This window comes from Oxyura jamaicensis, chromosome 3, assembly GCF_011077185.1.
Source record: "Oxyura jamaicensis isolate SHBP4307 breed ruddy duck chromosome 3, BPBGC_Ojam_1.0, whole genome shotgun sequence".
Classification (NCBI taxonomy): Eukaryota; Metazoa; Chordata; class Aves; order Anseriformes; family Anatidae; genus Oxyura; species Oxyura jamaicensis.
Window position 1 is genome coordinate 55,021,419 of NC_048895.1, and position 24,105 is coordinate 55,045,523.

Consider the following 24,105-nt stretch of genomic DNA (forward strand, 5'->3'; position numbering starts at 1 on the left):
TATGCAAATGAGGAAGTGGTCTTGAAGAGAGAGTAATGGTTTATGGTTCCTAAACTATTTCTTGAAATTACTCAGATATTGACCCCGTAACTGTAATTTTGTAGAATGTTATTTAGGTGTTTATCAATAGTGTGTCTTAACATCTTATGATAATTTAATTATTTAGTTAGTTAATTTATTTAATTATTTAGTTTAGTTTATTTAAGTGTTTTTTCCTTTCTTTGAAATCCTACGTTATTTTCTATCCGGATTTCAATGAAAGCTAAATGATCCTTCTCGTCAAATGACAGCATTTGAAAAATCATGTTAGAATTACACCTATTAAGATTCTGTCCGTTTAGCATGTCTAGTGCTACAGTTGTATTGTGATTTTTCATTTTGAGTGCGGTAACGTTGTTGCAGTCTTTGTCTTTTTTCATGGTTAATTTTACGACATTATTATTGCATATATTTTTGGTTACATTTCCAGCAATAATTGGCCTGTGTAATACAGAAGGATAGAATTTCTACCCTGTATAAATATTTATGCATGCATTCTTACACCATTTTTTTCTCTTTTTTTTTTCATTAGTAAACAGGTTTGTGGTTTTTAACTTCTAAACCTGTAGAGCCTTAGATCTTTCCTACAATCAAACTGGGCTTAACTGATCTTACGAAGGAAGAATAAATACATTAAAAGATATAAATAAGCAAATTGTTATCTTTTGGGGCCTAAAGAGCTAGGGGGGGAAAAAGTCTTTAATCTTACAGTACGATGATTGAAATCCCATGAGGAAAAACAAAACAACACAAAATACGGGTAGGCTTTTGAGGTTGAGTAAGTTTGGACCCCAGAAAGCCTTTTTTTAATGCATGTAATCACGGAAGTTTTGTGCTTTAAAAATATGTATCTATTATCCAGATGAGAGAAAAGTAAATGCTAGCTTTAAGAATGTGTTGTCAAGACATTTTGAGATGGTGATTATTTACGCTTACAAATTTTGAATATTTTTGACAGCTTTCTTTTAGGTGTGAAGTAGTATTGGTGAGTGTTACTCAGGAAATGAAACTGTATTATCAATCTCTTAGGTTCTTCAAAGACCAGAAGCATTTGGAATTGATGAGGAAGGTTAAGGCGATCATTAGAATAGGATGGTTTGAGTTGTAACGGACCCTAAATACCACCCAGATCCAGCCCCCTGCCATGGGCAGGGACACCTCCCACCAGACCAGGCTGCCCAAAGCCCCATCCAGCCTGGCCCTGAACACCTCCAGGGATGGGGCATCCACAGCTTCTCTGGGCAGCCTGTGTCAAGTGACAAGACACAAGGAAATGGCCTCAAGGTACACCAGGGGAAATTTAGATGGGATGTCAGGAAGAATTCATTTGTGGAGAGACTGGTCAAGCATTCTGATGGGCTGCCCAGGGAAGTGGTGGAGTCTCCATCCCTGAAGGCATTTAAGAAATGTGTGGATGTGGCACCTAGGGGCATAGTTCAGTGGTGAACTTGCTAGTGTTAAAGTGATGGTTGGACTTGATGTTTTTGAAGGTGTTTTCCAACCTAAATGATTGTATGATATAGCCTAAAGGAGGAATAGGACGGTAGGACTATCACCTAAGGGACACTTACTGAACTTAATTTCTTACCTTCTAGTTACTTATACCTAGTTCTAAAAAAATATATAAGTTCATTCGGTTGTGTTTTTTGATGTAAACAGTTGCTTTTGAGTAGTAATTAACTTTAAATACATCGATCAATATCACTTTCATAAACAGAAATGCAGATTGTAATTAATTTCTTGGCGTGGTACGAACACACAAGACCCCTTTCCCTCTCTCCAGTGCAACAGTAAGCCAAGGGAGACTAATCGTCCAGTGCAGTAATGGAGGAAAAACAAACAAACATCCTTAAAGTGAATGGATGTAGGCTTAAAGATAAACTGTTGAAAGAAATCTGAGAGAGTGCTTCAGCAAATTATACCATTTTGCCTGAGAGAACCCAGATTAAGTGGCTTAGCAGCTAAGCTGCCAGTGTTTTTTCATAAAAAGGTAAGCAGATGAACCCATGTGTAATGGAGAATGGTGAGGCTTTTATTTGATTTAATGTGCTTCCATATATCATGATAGTTTGGTTTTTGTTCCATGTAGCAGAGTGCTAAAAGCCAGATGGCTACAATGTGATGTGTTCTACAAAAAATTCTCCAAGCTCTGAATTAAGAAACAATTTTACAATTTTTGCAGAATTGCAGGGTATATTCTAAGACATATCTTCTGATTCTTTTTTTTTTTTTTTTTAATGTGACATAATGACAGATTTTACTGTTTTTTCTCATTCGTGTTAACTCAGTGGGGCCACCTCAAGTATTTGAGAACAAACTAGAGAAACTGTTTTATGCATTACAAGATTGTTTACTGTGACTTTTAGATAATGGGATTTCATGGCATCATTAAAATGGCTTATTTTAACTTTTCTTAGTTGTTGTCATCACCTAAGTGTCCAATTTCAGTCAGCCCCGAGGCTGAGCCTGCAGAAGTAAATCTCTAAAACCCTAATCTAAAAATAGATTGATATAATCTGTCCATGTACAAATACATATACAAACAGAGGCCGAGAGGTCAATTTTGCTTTTCCAAACAGACAATAGGCCATTGAAGAAAAACAATGAGCTTTTTGTAATAAATATTTTTGCATTTCCCAATTCCACAGCAGGTTCTGATCTCTCCCCACTGACTGGTTCGTTATCCCGCAAATGATCCCATTAAAGCTGGTGGAGTTTACTGTGAAATGAGGCATTACTCAGTGTGTCAGAATTGGGTCTCCCTGTCTGTTCTGTAGTTCAGACTTTGGCAAAGCTTACAAAATTAAGATTCAATAAATCGGAGAAGTTTATAATGATAGAAGAACAAATTTGTCCCAAATTAAGTAATCTTAAAGACACTATCGTTGGTCTTATGACTTAGAACTGATGGGAAAAGTACAAGGAATAGGCACTCTGATACAAATACAATGTGGAGCTCTTTTTTCATGTGGAATAGAATTAATATTTTATCCATCTTTGTCTCACATCCAAGGAGGTTCAGGATTGAAGGTTTAACAGTTCAACGGCAGACCAGTAAGGGGAGCTCTTACCAGTGTTTTAAACTGCTCTTCATAAAATTGCTGCAGCATAGGTAATGGTAGGTCAAGGCTTTATTGTGCTTTGAAACATTAGTATCTTTCACTCTGCATATGCTAAAGAATCTCTAGCTTAAAAGCTAGAGATGGACAATTTTAACTACAAAGCGTCCCGCTAGGAAGATATTATAGTCAGGTAGTTTGGAACGTAGTCTCTTTAGCTCTGAAATTTCTTCAGTGTTTAGTTATCTAATGTTTTCTGCCACATTATAATGACGTCTGAAACTTGGTCTTCCTTTCAGATGTTACTACTGGTCCGAGTGTCTCCACATCACTTGCCTGCCTTTGGAGTTGCTCTGTATTGTTACATAATTTTTAGCGAGTGTAAATCAGAGGAAGGCATTGCTGATCCAGTCAGAAGTACCTTCTACGAAGTTTTTTTTATTTCCTCATCATACAAAATGCATGTGATTTTAGGGTAGCTGTTTTTTTTTTTTGGTGCATATGCTTACATAAGCCATTCAACCATATTGTATTGCAGTCTGCACTGGGGTTCTCTGTATCCCCGGTGTCTTGCTACTAGTACATAAAAATGAGGCATGGAACATTTTCCCTGATTTCCCCCCAAAGTAAACAGCTTTATTGAGTTTGGTTTACATTTATATAAAAGTGGGAAAAAAGTCAATTATGTTCCCTAAAAACCAACAGCAACTACAACAACAAAACTTTGAAAAACATCTACTAATTGAGTTTTAATACGAGGAGGAAAAAACAACAACAACAACAGGAACTAATATCTTGGACACTACTGGTTGTATTTTTCATGTAGGAAAAAAACGTAATTTTCTCTGCCCTGCTTGTGTAGCAGTAATAAGCAGATTAATTGCAGAATAGAAACTGACTATAACATTGCTATTCAATAAACATTTTTTTAACGTGAAAATTTTAGTGTTGCTAGCTTTTACCTTTTTGTGCTTGAGCAATCTAGGTGTTAGTGACAATAGCAAATATAAAGTTCCTCGAAGAAATGTCATTTTCAAATTAATAGCTTTATTTTACTAAGAGAAAGGCTGATAATACATGTGCACGAATGAGTTTGAACACGTGGAGGAAAATCCACCCAAAACTGAAACTCTGACGGGTAACTGATTTACTGTTTAACTAGTCTCCTGGGAAGGAAACAGCAAGCAAAATTTTGGGATGACTATAGATTGAAGGAGCTGACAGCTAGACCTACAGTTGTTCATTTTTCTGTTACAGCAAAGATGGACCCGGTTGTAAATTACGGGAAATTGGGAGTGATGCCTACCTTTGTAGCAGTGAAGAGATCACTTGCAGACAAGAAGAGCATTGCAAATTTGTGCAATGTTGGCATAGCTCGTATCCTGTTGGTAGTGACAGGTAAAGTTACTAAGCAAACCTCTGTGATCTGTCAGCAGTGTTGGTTGTATTCCTGCTGTCTTGAAGGTAGAGGGTGAGAGCAGGATGAAAGAAAAAGGAGGAAGGAAGGAGGCTGCAACTGGCGTTTCCTGTTAATTCTGAGATTGAACAAGATCACAAGGAGCATAAGAAAAAAAAATGGAGATTATACTCAAAAAATAACTTTGTATCAAAACAAACAGAGCTTGCAATTAACTAGAATTTAATTGGCTTAGGGAAGGTCCTGTATTTATCATCAGAGCCAACACATCATGATGACTGGGAGAGCAACTTTTCTTCATGCTATGACTATTATTCTATTCTGATTCTGCCCTAGATGGGACTGCTTTTCTAAGTGGAATGATAATGTAGTTTTGCTCCATATTAATCTCTGGTTTCTCCTACATTGGCAACTTTATTGTGTGTTAAATATGTTTTGCCTGCATGTGGTGTGTGTGTATGACTAGGTATATAGGTATCCGAGAACTTAGGGTTTCAGCAGCGATGAGTAACACTACAATAATGACAGCCTTCTCTCAGTATCATCAACCAGCTTGAAATTAAGATATGAAAGAAAAATCATCTCTCTGTAGCTGTATTGTGAAGCATGCTCCCTGCATTTGATTTTGCTTACTGGTTGCTCTGAACTGAGATTAATTATATCATTTAATTTTGGGAAAGCTTTAAAGTCTGTATAAAATTAAGGAAAAAGAGGCCTGGTTCCTCAGTATTCAAGGGATACTTGAAATGGACGTTTTCAAACACAGCCAGCGTGACAGAGACCTCTGACATCTTTCTGATGATGACCATGTTGCCATTTGGGAAAAGGCGGTTGCAAACAACATTTGAGAAGACCAGGAGAGTAGGGATGAAGTGCAAGCAAAGCTCAACATATGAACAAATCTGTGTGGACGATCAGGGAATGTGAAGATTTGCAATCTTGTAAATGTTTTCCCTTTTGGCTTTGAATAGCTTTTATTTTTATTTTTTTAATGCCATAGAATCATAGAAAAATTAAGGTTGGAAAAAACCTTCAAGATCATCTGGTCCAACCATCAACCTACTACCAATGTCACCCACTAAACCATATCCCTAAGCACCACATCCAACCTCTCCTTGAACACCCCCAGGGATGGTGACTCCACCACCTCCTTGGGCACTGCTTTCGAATGCCTGACTGCTCTTTCTGAGAAGAAATGTCTCCTGCTTGTTTTAATTGTTGCAGAGCAGTGCTTACATGGAGGCAAGGACTTTTCAGCTTCTCATCCTGCCCTGCCAGTGAGGAGGCTCGGGGGTGTAGCAGGAGCTGGGAGGGGACAGACCCAGGACCGCTGACCCAAATGGCCAAAGGGGTATTCTGTACCATACAGCATCATGTAAAGACATTTCTGCCTGCTTAGTCTCCTGAGTGACAATAAGAGTGAGAAGAAGCTGTAGGGGGTGGGAAGGAGAGATTCTGAGGGTGTATCTGTTTCAGAAGGTGGTTCCTAAAGTTGTTTGCTACGAGTATTAACAATCTTGTCAATATGTAAAATTACTGTACTTTGTTTCTTTAAATGTACTGTAAAACAAAACACTGTGAAGGTGCTGGAAAGAACTTTGGTTATTTATATTGCTAAGCACAAGAAGCAATAGTGAATGAGCCATTCATGTAGTGGAATTTTTCATTATTGTCATAGTTACATGGAGATTGTAACAAAACAAGTCATAGAAGCAAAGAGAGGACTATACTGAGATATAAAGGGGATAAATTGAAGACAAGTAGTCAGACACTGGCAACATTTCACCTTTGCTCAAGCTTGAGATCGATCACTTTTGCCAGTATTTTAAAGTTTCTACTAGTATGGATGCTTGCCTTGAGACATCTGGGGCAGAATCATACATTAAATTTGTATGCAGCATATTCAGCATAATCCTGCAGTGCGTTCTCCTACTGTTAAATCTACAGATGGAAATTATTTTATCAGTAGAGTTAAAGGGCTTAAATGATCATGTTAGTTTACAGGACTACCCACAGCAAATGTAGATATGCTGTAAATATTTTATTTATTAGGAACTGATATTTGAGTTTGCAACCGTCTCTGTATTTGTTTTTTTTCTACTATGCAGGCTGATAGTACAGAGGATATTTATTTTGGGTTTTAGTGATAAACTGTTGTTATAATTGTGGCGTTTAACACCTTTTCATGTCTTAAATGAGTATTTTGATGACTTATCTCTTACTCTTTCATATTTTTCATGAATTCTGTTTTTTGTACTTGAATGTTTTGAAGAATCTGTAAATATGATATGGTTCTCTGTAGATTTAAGCTAAAAATAAATAAATAAAATTGTCAGGCATGAAAGCACTTGTCTGAGAACTGTAGGGACCTTAGAACTACTTCCATCAGCTGCTATTCATTTTAATACTTCAATGTGGGTTTTGCTGAGAAAGTTATATTAATTGCTTTTTTATATTCAAAGTTCTTACTTTCAACAAGGGTTTCATAATAGTAAAGTTAGGGGTCCTAGCTGATGTAGCAAATGAAATAGGCAAAAATAGACTGTGTCTGCTTAATAGAGTAACATGGAACTGCTTCTACAATGAAAATGCAGCAGGAGGAAACTGGAGACTCTGGTTAATTGTCAGTCAGCCTGGCTATTCTCAGCTACTGAGAAAATCCTTCCTCTTTTGGGGGACCTGCCCAGGCAGGCTGACCTGTTTCCTTCCAATTCATTCCCCTCTGATAGAGGAAAAATGTGAGGCTAGTTACATCAAAAGGAAAAGTGCCTTTTAGAGTCAGTGTATAAAACAAATAAAGATGAGTTAAGTTTTCATGTGGAAAAACTGAGTAATTTGCGTTTGAAGCAGTGAGCAAAATTGTCGGTGAAATTCTCCAATGCATTAAGAACAGGACAATCATTGCTATAAACATCTGAGTTTTCATCTTCTGTTTTTGCTTTGGAAGCTGAGACCATTTCTTAACTGCAAGGATACCCCTGGGTTCTAGACGTTCAAATTAAGGACTTTATTTATTTGAGCTTGCTGTTATTCTGTTTCCACATGTGCCATAGTCCCTCCCTGATCTGTAATCAGGACTTGTTGACTCACACGTGCAGAGGAAAAAATATGGGGCACTGCTCCGCCGTTGCAAGGTTTAAACATAGCCCCTGGTTCTTGTTCCAGAGACTCTTGCGCATCTGTGTGAATTTGGTTTTGGAAAATGAAGGCATTATGTTGATGGCATGAGCTCCAGGGGTGATGAGGTAGTCCATTTTCCTTCCTGTGTGTTTTCCTTTAGTCCTCAGCGTGTACTAGGGTACAGGATGGGTAGGAACACTGCAAGGTAGCACTCAAAGTCATGATCATAGTTTATGGTGGCTGTTGAACAAATACCAAGTAGAGTTTTATCCTGCGACATTTGAACCCAGCTGCAGAGGACTTCTGACACAGCTGAGGGAAGAGACTAAGGAGCAGTGCAGCTATTGTATGTAGTAGTTCCTGTGCTGCTGGGGAAGACGACAGGATTACAAAGGTGGTTAAAGCTGCAGTCATGTTTTGGAAACCTCTTGGTGACACTTTTGCATCTATGACCTAAAATCGATGCTTATGTCAGCCTGTGAGTTTGGAACTGACCTAAGGCACAGAGGGCTTCAATTAAACCCAGGAGCTGATAAAAAAATTCAGTGATAGCAACCAGTGTTTTTAGCCCCTCAAAATTTTCCTCTGAACACCAGAACAACCAATTTAAGCCTGCCGGTCAGGGCGTATCTCTTTTGCTGCTGCTGCTGCCTGTGGCAGCTATCGCGGCGGTAGCTCAGGGCCCCTGCTCTCCTCAGCTCACAGGCGGGCGATGCCCGTGCTAGCACACTGGGAAATGGAGTCCCACCTCCCCGACAAGCCTGCCTTTAGCTGCAGGGCCGCTCTGCGGGACGCCCGACCCCTTAGGCCGCGTGTCCCAGCTGACACCCTTCGCTAAGGGATGCTCCTGACGCCCTGTTCCTAACCGGGACCCCAAGCCCCACGCATAGCCCCCGCCCTCCGCCATTTTGGGCCTCGGCAGCCCCTCAGCTTCGCGCCCCCCCCTCCCAGCCCCAACTCGGGGGGCGGGGCCGGGCGGGGTCACGTGACGGCAGGGTCACGTGGCGAAAGAGCCGGGCCCAGCCGCCGCCGCCGCCGCTGCTCCGGTAGCGGCGAGGGACGGAGCCGGGCGGGCGGGCGCGGGGAGGGGGCTCGGGGCTGCCAGCGGCCGCTGCCGCCGCCACCGGCACCGCCGCCACCGAGGTGAGTACGGGGGGCTGCCGCCGCTGCGGGCGGCTCCGCAGCTGCCGTTCTTTTGTTCCGGTGGGCGGCCCCGGGAGGGCAGCCGGTGGCGGGCGGGGGGCTCGGCCGTTGACGGCGCGGTAACGGCTGCGGCCGCGCCGCGCCGAGCTGAGCTGAGCTGGGCGCCGGTACACCCCCATATCCCCCAATATCTCCCCTAAACCCCGCCGCCGCTCAGCCCCGGTACCCCTCCGGTACCCTCCGGTGTCCCCCCGGTGCCCGCGGGGGTTTCGGCGAGGAAAAGGAGGAGGCCTCCGGTGCCGCTGCTGCGATGGGTGTCACCGCTCCCGGAGGGGCTCGTTTCATCCTGCCGCGGTGAGAGCTGCCCCTCCGAGGGGCGCCGTGCCGTGCCTCGGCTGGGTTAGGTAAGAGCTCCGTGGGAGTGATGGCTGTGGGGGGTGAAGCCGCTTCCTAATGGCTGGCTGCGAAAGTCAGTCCTGAAATCGAAGGCTTAGAGCCTAAAATAGCCCTTTAACGAAAGGCGGAATGGCAAGGACTTGCACGGAATTCGCAAAAACTTGCTCAGGAAAGCAAGGCTTTTCCCCCATTATTGACACCTTCGAAGGCGATTTTAAGAACCACTAACCTTTAACTACTTCTATTTAAGCTTAAATACTCAAATTCTGTCTTAAAATTTTATTAATGGAACAGATTTCTCATTACATCAACACTTCTGGTCAAACTGTTTCGATAGTGCCATCACAGGTCTTCCTGTAATAGCAAGATCCCGGTGGTCCCTAGGGACGCCAGCTAACAGCTCGATCCCATAACCCTGACTCGAGAAATAACTTGGTGCCAGCAGCTCCTAGCCTGCTGACGGCTCTCACGAGGAGGATTTGCACAAGTGGACCTCGTTCTTCATGGGCAACGTGAATGTCAAGTCAGGTAGAGTTGCTTCGAAAACATGGTGTATTTCCCCCTGCCTCCAGTGGGGTTTTATAAGGAGGTGGCTGTCGGTGTTTGTGGGGCTGAGAGGAGGTAGTGGGTGTTTTAAATTTTAAAAACTGAAAATAGCTTAGAAAACCGACAGCTCTAACTGTTGACTGACTCTAACTGAATGACTAAATAACCGTTGACTGACTCCAACTGAATGACTTTCATGGAAAGCATTTTTTGTGTTGTTTTTTTTTTTTTTTTTTTTTTTTCTTGGTACAATACATTGCTGTCTCAAGCAACAGCCTGTGGAATTTGTTCTCACCTAGTCAACAGATATTTAAACCCCTTCAAATAATTAACTATTCTAAAATAGCCTACTCCTGTTTTGTGAACTGAGTTCACGATGTGTTGTTTATTCCATGTATTTCCTTCAGTAGATTGATGAATAGATTTAAGTGGTTCTCTTTTCGGTTTCCAGCAAGAAAATTGTTGCAGTGTAACTTCCCTTACCTCGCTGAATGATATTTTCATCACTGAAATGACTGGTTCTGCTGAACTTCCAAATAAAAGTAATTTTGTTTACTACTTGTCTCCAGGAAAAAGTAGTACTTGCTTTATGTAATTATGAAGCATACTTAAAATACACAGCTTTTACCAGTACTTTTCATTAGTAGGTCTCAAAACACCTCACAAAAGAATTCAGTGTAATTATTCTTTTCTTATCTGAGGGTAACTATTCTCATCTTATCTAGTGCTCATAAAGAGATCATTGTCTGCCTATGATTGCTCTAAGAAACCTTATTAAAAGGTTGAACAACAAAATCAGATTTTTTCTTACAAAAAATGATAAACACGCATTTGTTTTGTAGTTTTTTGTTGTTGTTGTAGCTTTTTTTTTTCTTAATGACAACTGAGGTCATTTCATACTGTACCTTCCATACCAAGGTTGGGAACTAAGCCTGTGCTATAAGGAGAGCAGAGATATCTGTTTAATGTCAGAAGAAACCCTGCAGAAGACTTAACCAAATTCATTGGTGAGTTAGAGAATGATTTGGGGTAGGTTTCGGTTCAGATGCTCGAAGTAATCATGATGTATGCCTCCCACTTCCACAGAGCATAGCTGTAAACAGGGTTTGTACAGGTGTCTTTTGATACCTATTAGAAAGAGGCAGGTGGGGGGGGTTTGGATGAGTTACTTGTATAGCCAGGATCTTCCTATTTTTGTGGTTTCCTTCCTCTTCAACTTGCAGAGCTGGTCAGGCACAATGATCTGGAATCTCACATTTATTTATTTATTTTTGTTGTCTGGATTTCTTCTACTGAAGTGTCCCATCTTTTTGTAATGCATCTGGTAGCAGAATAAACTTCTGGTACTAGAGGTCCAAGGTATACAATCTAAAATTGTAGTTTTCCAACTATGTCTACCAGTTTTAGTGTGCAGATTATCATCAATTATATTACAGGTGCATTTTAATAGACAGTTAAGCTTAAAACTTGAGATCTTCTATACTGGTATGATGGTTTCCAAAACAAAATAGAAAACCATTCATTTATGCTTTCATGCAAGACAATAAATGCATTGTCATTTAGGGATAAAAGTACAAGTTAGGAAATATACAAAACATTTGATACTGGAAGTGTTACAATTTTATTTGTATGGGAACTCCTTGTGATCCTATCCCAAAACAGTAGCTCATGTAACTTGCATCTAAGCTGTTGCTCCTTTATTAAAGGGGGACTAGGGCTTATCTACTGTAAGGAAATGTTTGTGGACAGCCTTATAGGTGTCATCAGTATTTCGGCTGACTCCAGGTCCAAACAGGGCTTGCTTGTAGGCAGAGTAGGATCTAGACCCGTTAGATCTGCATGGATTCAGGTTACTTGGGGGCGGGGGGGGGGGAGGTACAAGAGGTCCAAGAGCTTCAGTTTCCAAGAGGAAACTTTTCTGTGTATTTTTGTTCTCATTTGGTGACCCAGCATCCCTGCTCTTGGGTGTGTGGATCCATTGTTTTCATCCTTGTCTGTGTACTTGATCGGTTATTTCTGTGTTATTTTTACCTAATGCATTTGTTTACACCATTTCACAGTACTTAAACATTTAATATCTTTTAAATGGTCTATAATAATAGTTTTCACTTTGTGCTTATACCTACAAAAGACCTTACTGCTCCTCAGCTGCACATCAGATCCTTGATATAGCTGTAATACATCAAAGCTGGTCTGGAGAACTTCCCACTGGCAATCTGGGCTGTTTGCATGGCACCGAGGTCCCGTTTCGTTTGTGAACATTGCCTCCTGCACAGTTTCAGAGCTAGCGGATCCTGCTGGGAGTCATACGCTCTCCTAGTTTCCTGGGTTCAAATCATCCCTGATGTCCTTGTCTAGTGTAGAGCACTCTTTGCAAAACATGCATTTGAAGATTAACTTTCCCATTAGAATAGAAGAGATTTACCTCTTCTCAGTACTGCTATCAGTCCGTTCTGTCATTTCTCTTTTTGCTTTGTACATGTGATGGAATAGATTCCTCTCCTTTGAAGACATTCTTCTCACTAAATATTTGCCAAAGCAAATATCTTGACAGCTAAACTTATTTCTAAATAAAATCTTCAAATACCTCATTTCATTAGTTAGAATAATAATTGCAAACTAAAATTTAGAAGAAGGCCAAACACACTTATTCACTTAGCCATTTGAAGGAAATTACTGCAAATACTTTCCTGGTGTTACCTGGCACCATTTAAGCAGATTAAAGCCATCGGAAGGACTAATGAATGTTGGATACGGTATGAAACAAGAGGTGTTTTGCATGTATACCAAAAATATTGTTGAAGAAGTACGTGGGAGGACAAGCAGGAATAAAGTCATTGTGAAAAGCAGAGGTTGGTTGCCCAGTGTGGTTGCGGTGGATCACAGTCTGCAGGAGGCTCTTTAGTTGGAAAAGGACCTCAGCTAACGGGGTTCTTAAACTGGGAGGGGGCAACGTGAGAGGTTACATGTGCTCATGTTTGTGTGGGAGGGTGTCCACGCAGTGGGAGCCCTGAGCTGCCGGGCACCTAAATGTTGCTTGTAATGTTCCTACTGCATCTACTCAATAAAGATCAGGTCTCCCTGTTTCAGTAGCATGGTGGAATGACCTCTAGGAAATCCTTACAATTATAAATAACTGAAAAACAAAATGCAACCCCAAAGATCTACCTGTCTAATATCTGGGTAAAATACATGAAAGGGAGGTTGACTAACACGAACCCTCTGTTGCAGACAAGATAGGCTGTGGATAATAGTTAACGTTGTATAAAAATATCAGAAATGTTACTCATAAAGCTATTTTAGGTGTTAAGTAAAACTTGAAAGGGGGAGTGATTTCAGCTAAGGGAGAAGGAGGAAGAGTTATATATTTGTGGTGTCTTCCCCTGCTCTCATGAGTGATGTAAGTATATTAAGAACTGCTGCTGTATAAATATCTTGGCTGCCATACAAGTGCCCTACATAGTGTTTGGAAATGAGGGAATTGAACAGTGTAGGTGTTGAAGCAGCTTCAGATATTTTACCTTCCTTTTTCCCCCGCATAGAAATGTGGACCAATGAACAGTATATGAGCTCAGACCAAAGGTGTTTTCTCCATCAGTGTCTTGGCTTTTGGACAGTGGAGTATAGCAGATGGCTAGGGAAAAGTATCATGGGGCATGCAGGTAGCTGGGTATCTGAAGGAAGTATGGCCAGCTTCTAGCAGGTTATAGTTTAGGGGTCTCTGAGCTGATGATTTGGTATTTAGTCATTTAGCTTTTGATAGTGAATTTATGCATTTTTTTCTTTTACCCTTGAAAGCCTTAGCATCTGCAGCATCTGATGGTGCAAGGATGACAAAAGCATAAGTGATCATTTTTAGTTACACTGTTGCCAAGTTAAAAGTTTCATTCCTCCACTCCTTGAACTTGGCATAGTGCCAAAGCTTGCTATTTTTAATTTGTAAATTTTTACATCAAACTTGTAAGGATAAGTTTGACTGCTTTGTGGATACATCTGGAATTTCAGACCTTGTGTGCCAACTCTATCATATTTACTGGGAAATACAAATTGTTAGAACATCTGACTTCTAGTAACACCCAGTTTGCTTACACTTTGCATTTCTATTAAGCAGTTCTCAGGTTCCATTTCACAATTTTGAACTTAGAAACGTATCCTTTTGTAAAGACTTCACAGTTCATATCTGTGTATGAATCATACCTGCAGAAAGGTTGCAAGCCCTTGAAAGTTTTGTGGATGTTTAGAAGAATGAAAGAAGTATTGATTCAACTCTTGGTGTGCAATGGCTGTGGTTGGGTGGCAGAGGACTGGTGTTATACCTGTTTTTATCATGTGGTCGTCCTCCCACAATAAGACATTCCTGAATAATTTGGAAACAGAACGGTATATGAAATGGCTCTTTCTTGTAGTCATTACTTGAATGTTTACTTCATTTGTAAAGAAAGAAAGATGTAAATTGTTGTTTGGATTTGATTTGTTTTTTTCCAGGCTTAGATTGCTCTGGAGACTTCCTAGCACTTTCGCTGTTTGATGTGGACTTATCCCTGGCTTGGATTTTTCCTTCTTCCTCTTCATTGTTGGTGTTTGTTAGTAGGTCTTTAAGGATGTTTTCATTGATGCTTAAGGCAGAGATCCTTAAGGCACTGTATTCTTACTTTTTAATGCATTGGAATAGAAAATGGAGATACAGCTCCTATTGTCTGGTAACTCTTTACAAAATTAATTAGATGAAGCAATAAAGTTTTTTTTTGAATTCTGGGAGAGAGATTTAAATAAATGCATTTGAATCTTACAAAGACATGGGAAGCTATGCAGTGAAAATCTGTTGTCTTGGATGAATGATCAAGGGATAAAATTGAACAAGCTTATGTTACTAGTATGAGATTTGGAACCATTGGCAGCTTTTCCAAAGTGCAGATAAAAATGGGGGAAGAGATGTGGTTCTTCTAAAGATACCTATAGCGAGCCCTATTATGATAATAGGCCACCTCGAGCAAGAATAGTCTGTTTCTCTGAACAAAAAAAAAATTCTGTGCAGCAACAGGGTTCTATTAAAAGCAAATACAAATCATAGGATTAAGTGATTAAGTCATCTTCCTCTGAGAGGTCTGTAACTCAGAGGTGGATTCCTTCCAGATTTTGCCAACCTGCTGAGGAGCTGTTCTTTCATTCTTTATAGCAGTAGAATACCTCTGTGGAACATATATTAAATCCCATATACATTGTTTGCCAGTGTTGCAAAGAGAATTTGGGGGTTTGGAAGTTTTCACTGGACCTGTGGTAAGATCAAGGAAAGTACACTGTTTCAAAACGTACACCTTGAGCTCAGTACTAGTGCTAGGAGTATGCCTGTACAATATTAGTCCCCCTCTTACATTTTGAGAAGATTGAGCATTTCTTTTTATTAATAAAGAAATTGGCTTGGAAATCGCTCTTTCTTCAGAGGAGATAAATGAGAGACCAATGATGTAAGAACAATGTTATAGCACTGGCGGTGATTAAGAAGATTATATTGGAAAGTCTCATAATAGTTTTGTTTTCAGTGCCGTGTTGGTGAGTTTTGCAATTGTTGTTAGTAATATAGAGAGCAGATGGCCAGAACAGTGGTTGTTCTGGGCTAAAAGTGACCAGTAATGCTTCAAGATTTCATAAAAGATAGTGTCCTGTTTTCAAACGATGCAAAAGTGTTTAGTTGCTATCACTGGGAGGTTGAATGTTTCACTTAATTCACTCGTCCCCTTTCCCCTTTGGAATATGGTTTAAAATGCTTCTGGTGTGAGGAAACTTCTAGCTGGTTTGGAGAAAAAATATTTGTGATTCGGTTGTCTAGTGTTGTGGTGACGAAACGAGCTCTTGCTGGTTTTAAAATAGCATTGCTCATTGAAGCCCTAGAAATACTGGGAAAGCTTTGTTCTCTGGTTTGCATTTGAATGTGTTCTTCCTTCTTGTCCAAGGATGAGAGTGAAAAACGAGAATCTTTACTGGTGGAAATGGCCAATTTTCTTCATGTTGGGCAGAGAATGAGCACTCTCCTAAAACAATCACAGGATCTTTGCTTGGAAAGTGATAACCTGCTTGTTATAATGAGTCGCCAGGAGAAGATCTCCTACTCCGAATGTTTTAGAAAGGAAAGATGTAATGGAACAGATGTGTCGTGAGGATTTGGGTTGTACTGATTTGCCTCCAGCTGCATTGTCACAGTTTTGACAAATATCACTGACGACTGAGTGGCCGTACTGATGTGGAACTGTCTGTCTTCACTGGTGTTTACTTCTGCTTTGATTTGTTGGGTATGTAGACGAAGATTTCATTGCTTTCTGAGCCTAACACTTATGCAAGCTCTTGGAATTCTCCCCTGGAATATTTTTAAGAGGCTTGCTTTACTGCCTTCTTCACTGGCCGCACTAGTGTGAAAGCACTCAGTGAAAGATCTTTAAATGATGATAATGCTCAGTTCTGTCTCTCTTTTGATTACCCCAAATTACATTGTTGAATGCATTTTCCATACATAGGGTGATAACGCTGTTGATAAAATTAGTCCTGACATGATGCAGGTGGGATTGAGAAAGCACCAGAGAATGTACTAAAGAGTATATGACTTCTGAGCTTGTGTCCTTAGGCTATGTGTGTGTGAGCTTGTTTTTGTGTTCTTTTTTTCCTTCAGCGATTAGGACAATTTCTTCACATCTTTCTGCTTAAGAGTTGTGACCCCATTTCATGGTTTCCCTTCATTGAACTTTACAATTCTGCAATTTTGTGGTATGCTAGGAAAGAATATGTTTTATAATTGCTTCCTTGTTTCCTCTACATCTTTATAGCAAATGCAGTTGGGAAAGAAATCTTATTTTGTTTCAAAACACCTCGTTATGTTAGCTGATCTAAGGATCTAGCTGGAAAGTTGTCCCAGCTTAGAAATAAATAACAATTGCATGCACACATACTTGGCTGGACAGCGAGTTCTATTTTTAGGAAAGGGTTCTGTCCTATTTTCACTTAATTTTAATGATGTTGAGTTTTACCTTCATTTGAGACATCCTAATGACTTTTGGATCTTATCCAGTCCTTCCTAATAGATAAGCGTGTGAGTCCTCTGAATCAGATTTCAGAGCCCTTTGCATAGGGGAAGCCCCACTTATCTGCCAGATAACCTCAGGTATTCCAGTAATGCCTGGTCTGTGTCCGAGGTGCTGCCTCTGCTTGCCTGGTGTTTGCTGTAGCAGTGTCTTGTGACTGGGAAGCCAAAGGCCGGCTGCAAGAGGTTGCTGCCACATAAATCTAACATAATAGAAAGCAAATGCAATCCCACGTAGATTAGTATTCTGATGAAGTGTTTTTTAAATGAACCTGTGTTAGTAAAAGTTGACAGTTAGGTTTGGGTTTTATTTTTGTTGTGCATTGTTGATGTCTGCCATGACATTAAAATGTCATGGACTGCTTTTCTCCCAGTTCTGTCATGAGCTTCTGTATTGCTTTGAGGTGCTTAATTATCTCTTACTCAGCAGTATGCTGTGTAGAATAATGCTGTTTTCTTCTCCTAGGATCACTGAGGCTAGTGTAGCACTTCCAGGACACTGGATTAAAGATGTAAGGTTCAGGGTCATGTTAAAAGAAACCATCATGTAGTTGGATGCAAGTCGAACATGCACTTAACTGAGGATGAATAGGCTGGGTAAAGGTTAAAAAAAAAAAGTGGAAAAAAGGAGGGGAGCAAAATATGAGAGGGTGAGCTATAAATACTGTTATGCAACTCCTTATTTCTTTTGTTTCGTGGTGATTCTTGAGATTGGGAGCTTGCAGGATGTCTCTTAATGTCTGTAAACCATCAGACAGCGATGATGCTGTGAAGTAATGATTATTTGAAAAGACTGGCAAAAAATTCATCCAGTGTGAGGCATAATCAGACATCTCCACTAAAGCACTACTTTAGCTGAAATACTCTTCCACCTGTTTGTAGCAGATAGCGAATCAAGGAGAGGGTTAAATGTGTGTTGTGAGCCCTGGGTGTTAGCAGTGATGAGCCTGTATCGATCACTCATTGGCAAGGGTGCACTTGTGACAGAAGGGCTGATTGGGCAGCTTAGTGCATTTCTCTCTCCTGTGTAGTAGGAAACATGGCTATTGACTCTTCAACTTATTTTTCTCCATAGAGATGCCTTTTGGCCACAGGTTTTTGGGTAAGGAGTGTTTTCATTTTTCACGATTCTTGTGTGATGTCTGTGTTTGCTGAAACAGAACGAATAAAGCAGGGATGCTCTTTGCTTGAAAAATCTCATCATACCTGCTTAGCATTGTTTCTGGAGGACACACTCTTAATTCCTGTAACAATTTTCTTTAATGTTTACTCAGCTATTATGCCTCAGATTTATGTTTGAACAGTACAGCATATGATATGTGAAATACATCTAATCTTTGTCATAGATCGGTTAAGGCCAGAATTAAGCATTAAGGTTATGTAGCCTGAACTTCTAAATGGGACTGTCTGCATTTATGTGAAGGAGTTGGGTGTTGGTGGAAGCAGTCTTGTGTTTTTTGCATCCCCACCCCACCTTTCCTCTCTCCTGAGAAAGTAATTATGGTATTTTCTATTTTCATTAGACTTAAGTTCATGATACAGGTATGATGCTCGTTCTGTTATGTAGTCACATGTTATTAGGTTTGATATGTTTGTTCTTTTCTTCATTCGGGTACAGGTAGAGACCTTGCAAAAAGGAGAATTGTACTTCAAGGCAACGAGGCAAAGACAAAATTCCCTAGGTCTTGGAGAGGAGTAAGAAAGGGCAAGGAGATCCTTGCTTCTTGTTTTGAGACTCATCAGTGTTTCACTGCAGATGTTTATCTAGAAATGGGAGAAACGATTGCGTTCTTTCATGGCAATTTCCCTTGCTAGGTTTTTCAAATTGTGGTGCAAGGATTCCTGGGTGTCTTGCCTTGAGCTGCTTGCCTGCTCTCTTTGTAAGGTGTCTTGTTTACCTCTCTTTTTCCTTTCTGTTTTTGGAGAGATGTATTCTCTTACTCTTTAGAGGTTTACTTGCCTTCTTTGAATAGCTGAGTGAATTCACGGTTCTCTCAGGGGCTTGAAATTGTCAAAAGATGATACCCCTGTCATGTTTCTCGCCTTGTCCCTCTGCATTTTTGAGATTTTCTTTCAGGACAAGCTCCTGTGGCTGTGCTATTGATACTGTGCATTGTTCCTCAGAGTGATACTGTTGAAGGCTTTTGCTGTCTGTACTCTGATGTTTGTTAGGTGGCCTGTACTGTAGCGCTTCAGTCTTTTCTTTCAAGCTTTTCTTGTGGGATGTTTCAAAGCTGTCCGTTCTGAAGTATGGATAAGTGCTAACAGGGGGGAGTAATAAAAACCTGTGGGAGATGCTGGTTTCCATACCAAATACAACTTGCAGAAGCGCACAGCTTATTGGGCAACATTAAGATATCTAGTGCACTTTGCAGCACGCTTGCTGTGAACTGACAGCCAAAGACCTTTTGTTCAGTGTTTTGGAAAATTTCAGGCTCAGAGCTCTAGTGTTGACTTAGTCAGAACACTACTCTGACAAAAACATACTCAGACTGTATATATACAGATACTTTCACACTTAATACGCAGATATCCCCTGCTCTGTGTTGTTTGGAGGATCAGAGGCTTAAGAAACATTGCTAGTTATAACTTTGAGAGCTGTTTTTTTTGTTGTTTTGTTTGTTTGTTTGTTCTGTCCTCTTCCCCTGGCCCCAGCCGTGGTATATGATTACAGCGATAGCCAAAAATTATAGAATTGTAATGATTCTGGAAAATGCCTGGAAACTATCTAGCATGAGGACAACACTCCTTTCCTTTCAGGTGTTTGCAATTTGTATTCATTTTTTAAAGCAAACACATTGTCTACTTCTGTTAGTTGTGTTTTTATGGGAATAATATGAAAGGAATCACTGCCATCTTATTTTTTTCATCAGTGTTTTATCTCTGTTTTACTTATTTTTTTTCTAATAACATACTGCCATCTCCCTATATGAATGTAAAGTGTCTCATTTATTGAGACAGGATTATCTTGCAGGATTTTATGAACATGTCATTTCTCTTGTCAGGTGATCTAACATTTCATTGGCACGCTCATAAAAATTGCTTCAATAATTTTGGTTGTTTTTAGTTCTTTGCCTGTAAGAGTGTCTTATAAATGTTATTGCTAGAACGGAAGGTGCAGATTTTTCCCCACCCTGTATCCTTAGGAAGCTAATGCATCATCCCTTATATTAGGTGGCAGATGATAGTGTAGTATGTGCTCTTGGCATGTTTACTCAGCCCAGGAAACCGATACTGTGCCTGAAGTCTGATTCAGAGCTTTAGCACCATGGCTTCAAAACGAGATGGCATAAATCCCACGTGTTCATCTTTTTATCCTACTCTTTTACAACAGGCACCTGCTTGTTCCCTGTACGGCCTTAACTTATTGCCCCAGAAGGAGACTTGCTCCTTGTGCCTCTGCTGTCCTCTGAGGGATTTCCTCTGGCTCATCGGGAGCTGCCTGATGGGTGATGCTGTGACCTGATCTCTGCAGGAAGGGAGTGGATTAGTCACTGGTCAGATTGGAGCCAGCTTCTAAAGATTGGCCTTACTGCTGCCACATAACACCACAGAGCTCGACAAATAATTGTTAAAAATTTTCTTCTCATGTTTGTGCAAGTAGATTGCTTTGATTTGGGGTGGGTGAAAAAGCGGAAATACGAATTTCTGCTTGGCCTCTCTGTTACGTGTCTGACAAATGTGATGTCGATGCCACATTTGTCCATGTGAAACTTTGCATATGTTGAGATTTGGGGTATGAAGAATTTCTCCCTTCCTTGTTTAAACAAAACAAAAAGCAAAACTAATCAAAACCAAAACAAAAAAAAACACCCTAGTCTGTCTAGAGTTCTTTAGCAGACAAATCATGCTGAAGTCTGGCTGTGACAGTCTGATATTTCTTTTCCTGCTGTACCTGATGGAGACTATCACCACTCCACTGCTGATTCATTAGGAGAGAATTTGTGCCTGTATCTCATACGGCTCACTTCAAACTTTGACCTCTTAGCTCAGCCTTATCTTTGTTGCCAGCTTTTAAGCTGAGATTGAGAACCTTTTTGTGTTGTGGTGGCAATGCAGACGTGGGTCCTAAATGGAGGAGGAGACTTCTGTAGCCCCAAATTTTTTCTTCTATTTTTATTTTTCACTGAGATAAGTTAGAGGGCTTTTGCAGAGTAGCTAAGAAAGGATACAAAAATATTCTATTTTGAAGTGCAAATTTATATCAAAGTTTTGTAGTAAATTTATCCTTTAGCATAATCATCAAATTTAATTAAAGTAGCTTTGCTATGAAGTATGATAGCTATGTATTGCTTAGCTAATTTTTCTTGAATTTTTAAAGTATATCAGATCACCAAAATGAGGGAAATCGTGGGGTAAATATTTGGGTTCAGGTTGCTGAAGGGGCATATCAGCTTGCAACAGATTTTGTTCAGTAGGCACAGACAGAAAATTGTGTGTTTATTTCAGTATAGATTTTGTGAATTTTTTTCTTCAAAATGAGAAAGTGTGAAAAGGCTTGTTTTAAAAGTGTAGCAAAAATGAAATGTGATGTTGAGATCTCGTAGTTCCGTTAGGGATGTAGTGCCCAGAAACAGTCACCTCAGTCTACTAGCTAACTATAGTGCTTCCTTTGTTAACAAGACAAAACCAAACTTAATTCATTTTTTAATGCAAAACATAATAAAGGTATGTGCATCCAAAATATCTAATGTAGTTTTAGTTTATAAGTAACATTGTCTAAATCTCATAAAAATTTGGATTTGTGTAAATGGAATTGCAGTGTCCTGTGAAACCAACCTGGCACTGTTGTGAATTTGCAAAATGATCAACTGTAATCCTTTACAATACTGCAACTTTTTTTTCCTAGCCCCAGCAACCGTGGTGAGGTTGGATTTGATGGTTGGCAGTGGTAATTTCTTGTTCTAGGATGCGTATTGTAATGCTCACGAGTTTCCGTGTGTACTTCCAGTGGTGGGGGTGTGCCTACGGTGTATGTCAGTGGTACCTATATGGCACTTCAGAGAACACCTGGCCCAGAAAATGGGAAGGAACATTTGCTGTTCATTAACATCAAATGTGAAAATTATCAACCTGAATAAATGTGTTTAAATGATGTAATTACTTAAATGGGAATGCATTATGGCATTCCAGTTAGCAAAAATAAGTATCAAATGTGGGGTGTAAGCTATGCTTATTTGCAAATCAACATCAGTTTAAGGTCGCTATCTAGCGATAGGCTTTCTGTCAGAAAAGGGAGGAGTAGAAATGCAGAATTAAAATTATATATTTAAATCAAGTTTCCCTGCTTGATGATTGAAATAATAACCACACTTGGATACGATTAATCATTTTGAGTTAACCTGGCCTGAGTGTGTATCTTCCTGCAGTGAACCGCAGGAGAAGAGTTTTGACACACAGTGTTTCACCAAATGTTGATGGATATTTTTAAATAGGAGAACAAGTAGTAGAATGCTGGTTATGGCCTTTCCTGTGAATCTATAACAGGTAAGTTTTAAAGCTAGATGGAAACAGGAAAACATCAGACGAACTGTTCTGACTGAGTGACAGGATCATAGCACAGACTGGATGCCAGCAATGGTAAACTCGTGCTGCTTATTTTGATGTTACCTTCCCCTTTAGTATGAAGGGAGATGCTCCATCTCCCTCCCTTGGAGAAGGTCCACTGTCCAGCTGAACTGATCAAACATCTTGCTGTTTCTGAAAGGTCTCCCCACACCCAAGCCCTGTGGGTACTGTCTGCTGCAGCTCTGACGCTCAGCTGACTGACGCTTCAGTCAGTTGATTCAGCTCCCTCAGCTCAGTTAATAGTCCTCACTTTATTTTCAGATATTTATTGTCTGCTGGTTTAAGATGCTGAGTCTGCCCAAGGAGGAGTCAGACAGGCACCAGGCAGCGAGCAGAGGGATGAGGAGCAACCAGATCTGGGAAAACAAATTGGAATAGGTCGTGGGAATGTTGGAGATTAAGAAGTCTTTCCATGGCATTGGCTGCTTTGAACAGTTTGCTTTCCTTATAGGCCTGTGCCTCTAGTTTCTTCATCTGCTACAACAGGAATCATGCTCGACTACCTTACAAGATTGCTAAAAAATATTTTGTGTGTGCATTCAAGACATCGTAAGCGCTGAGAAAGGGCTTATAGAAGCAATCCTGCCTTGCTGTATGCTGGATGTGCCGCTATTTTGCTGTAAAGAAATATTCCATAAGAGATATTATAAAGATATCAAATTACCACTTATAATAGCAATTTGATGTCCCATGTCAGCTGTGCGGTCACTTAAGGAGGAAGAACTTCAACATCTGTAAACTGGTGGATTCCAAAAGATAGGAAATACTAATAGATGTCACTATCAAATTTAAATAGTTTTGAAAATGTTACAGAACTTTGTGTGCATTTAGGAGAACATTTTATTTAAAAATAATGGAAGAATGCGAAAAAGTGAGCTGTTTGAGTGTAATTAAAGTGCTGCAATAAAATAAACTCAGAATTATAAAAAAAAAAAGATTCTGTCACTTTGTTGTGAAGTGCTGTGAAAAATTGTAACTAAAAATAATAGTAAGGCCTTATTTGCTCTCAGAGCAGAATGTCCTAGTGCCCCGACACAGACAGAGATGTTTTTCGAAGGAGGTTGTTCTGCTGCTACTGGAGAAGGGTGAAGCACTCCTAGTATTAATAATGCTGTGGGAAGAGCCGGGCTAGCTGCTTGAATCATTGAAGGTTGCTATGAGAAACCCAGTAGTGTTTCCATAGGGCATACCAATGTAATTATAGAAGCTTGCTTTGAAAATTGATAAGGCTTCAGTTATTTCTAGCTCTGCTTCAGAGCAAATAAACCAACAAATGTTGAACGGAGCTGACCTGAGCATATCCTGATGTTATTTGCAACAGCATGAGGGCTTACGGAAGATAGACTTGAGTTTGCTGTTAGTATGTTAGAGCTATGGCCAATTTGGGCACAGTCCTGAGACACAGTAATAAAGGATATTCGCTATCAACCCAGAGCTGTTCTTTGTACTTGCCTTTTGGCTCTTGCAAGGAGAGCAGCAGATCCAAGAATCACAGAATACGTTGTATAAAGGGGATGTTATGAAACTGTAAGTGCCATGCTACACTCTGCTTAAAGATGTTGGTAAATTTAAATGTGGAAGCACTGATCAGCAATAATCTTGTGACATCTGTAAGGCTCTGTATAAGCAACAAATGCTGCTTTAGTGTAGAACATCCCAATGTATGTGCTCCCTGTCCCTGTGGGAGACTGGCTGCCTAGCAGGAGATGCTGCTTGTAATCAGATCCCTAAAGCTCAGCGTTACTCCG

General features: G+C 40.2%; 1 protein-coding gene across 1 annotated transcript in view; it reads left to right on the plus strand.

The window, feature by feature from the left end:
- The first annotated feature begins 8,723 nt into the window (after window positions 1-8,723).
- TULP4 (TUB like protein 4) overlaps window positions 8,724-24,105 on the plus strand; it is a 156,326-nt gene continuing 140,944 nt past the window's right edge. Inside the window, exon 1 of the mRNA XM_035320030.1 lies at window positions 8,724-8,778. The gene's annotated coding sequence lies outside the window, so the exon portion shown is untranslated. The remainder of the gene's footprint in view (window positions 8,779-24,105) is intronic.